This window comes from Kryptolebias marmoratus, linkage group LG3, assembly GCF_001649575.2.
Source record: "Kryptolebias marmoratus isolate JLee-2015 linkage group LG3, ASM164957v2, whole genome shotgun sequence".
Lineage (NCBI taxonomy): Eukaryota > Metazoa > Chordata > Actinopteri > Cyprinodontiformes > Rivulidae > Kryptolebias > Kryptolebias marmoratus.
The window spans coordinates 967,519-969,404 of NC_051432.1; the positions used below are offsets into that span (position 1 = coordinate 967,519).

Consider the following 1,886-nt stretch of genomic DNA (forward strand, 5'->3'; position numbering starts at 1 on the left):
CAAAGTAACTGCCATGTGGGACAAATTATAAAAACGACAATCTGATGTCCCATTCTCCTGAAGGCAGCACGGAGCTGCGCCGAAAAGAAACACCATCGATACAGCTGCAGTTCTGTAACGGTTTTAATATTTTAGGCCACAATATAGTAGTTCAAAGTTTAAACTGATATTGTTGTGAATCTTTTGTGTAAACTTTACCTTCAAGCAAACGCCCCCCAAAAGAATATCAACGCCCCCTTTTTGAAAATATTGCTGCCAGCGCCCCCCGTCATACTCTCAACGCCCCCCAGGGGGCGGTACCGCCCCCGTTGAGAAACGCTAGTCTAAGGGAACCATCCTTCTTACTAACGAAAAAAAAACCCGCACCAGCCGGTGAAGAAGACTCACGGATGATTCCGGCCTTTAAAGAGTCAGAAATGTATTCATCCATAGCCACCCTCTCAGGACCAGAAATCGAAAATAGTCGTCCTGTAGGTTCCAGGAAGCAAATCAATAGCTCAATCATAGGGCCTATGGGGAGGTAACGATTTGGAACTAGACTTGCTGAATACCTCTCCGAGGTCATGGTATTGTATGGGAACCAGAGAAAGATCTGGCACACTAAAATTGGTTCCCGGGTCGGGCAAGACAGAGGAGAAAGAATCAAGACAGGTGAGGGTGCAATGAGGCCCCCAGGAAATAATCTCACCTGTCTCCCAGTTGACCTCTGGCTTGTGCTTGATGAGCCAAGGTCGACCCAGGATGACAGGAATCTCAGGAGATCTGGTGAGTAGAAAAGAAAGCTTTTCGTGATGGTTACCTGCCAATAACACAGACACAGGTTTTGAGCGCAAAGTAACCACATCAATCACCCAACCGTCAACAGCGGAGACCTCACGTGGCGTGTCCAGAGTCTCAAGCAACAGGTGGAGCTGCGGAGCGAGGCTCTCATCCAGAAACTCTGCGTCAGCCCCTGAGTCAATGAAAACAGGAATCTCCTTACCTTCAGGAGAACCCGGAAACTGGATGGTGCCACACTTGTGGGAAGGGTTACGGGGTCTGAAGATCGGGCTCAGTAAGTACCTTCCCAGCCTTACTGAGCCTGTTCTTTTGCCGGACAGTTCTTGACTTGATGGTTGCTCTCTCCACAGTAGAAACACAACTGGCGTCTGAACCTCTTCTCCCGTTCCTCCACAGAGAGCTTGGTCCTACCCAGTTGCATGGGTTCTTCAGGACAGGTACTAAGTGGTTTGGGGGGCATTGGGGTGTTCACCGTGCCACTGGGAGGAAACAGGCCACGTCTAGACGGACGGACGGCTGACCTCTCCTTACAGCGTTCCCGTAACCGAAGGTCAATTCGGGTGGCCAGTCCCTCCAAGGCCCTGAGGGAGTTGGGGGGGTCACGAGCAGCAATCTCATCCTTTATGTCATCCGAAAGACCTTCATAAAAGACATCAAACAGGGCTTCCTCGTTCCATAAACAATCCGCCTTCTGAGCATGGAAGTCAATAATGTATTCCGTGACAGGACGGGACCCTGTCTAAGGGAGAACAATCTACGTGTGGCCTCTCTCTCAGGGCGAACAGGATCAAACACCCTCTTCAACTCGGCAACAGGAAAAACTTGTGGAACTGGGTACGGGCTTGAAAGCTGTAGCAGGAGCGGCAGACAATCTCGCACTGCGCAGGAGTGACGCCAAGGCATAAATAGGAGCTGGCGCAGGTGGAAGAAGTGACTGTTAATGAGAGATTGACGAATATGGGCAGGACTAGACAAGGCATGAGCATGGATCATGACACGAGATTTCTGGGCCAATCAGTGAAATCCCCCTCCTTCTCGGGACTGCTTCTTTTTATAAACATTTACTACACCCAGCTGTAGAATAACACACACACATCCCGCTGGGA

The 1,886-nt window shown here is 50.1% G+C and overlaps 1 long non-coding RNA gene across 1 annotated transcript in view; it reads right to left on the bottom strand.

Annotated features, from left to right (window-relative positions):
• The window catches only part of LOC119616884, a 6,257-nt gene extending 4,715 nt beyond the window's left edge, over nucleotides 1-1,542 (bottom strand). Inside the window, exons 1-2 of the long non-coding RNA XR_005232943.1 lie at nucleotides 983-1,542; nucleotides 689-762 (exon numbers count right to left, since the gene is read on the bottom strand). This is a non-coding gene — a long non-coding RNA (uncharacterized LOC119616884). The remainder of the gene's footprint in view (nucleotides 1-688; nucleotides 763-982) is intronic.
• Between the last annotated feature and the right edge of the window lie 344 nt (nucleotides 1,543-1,886).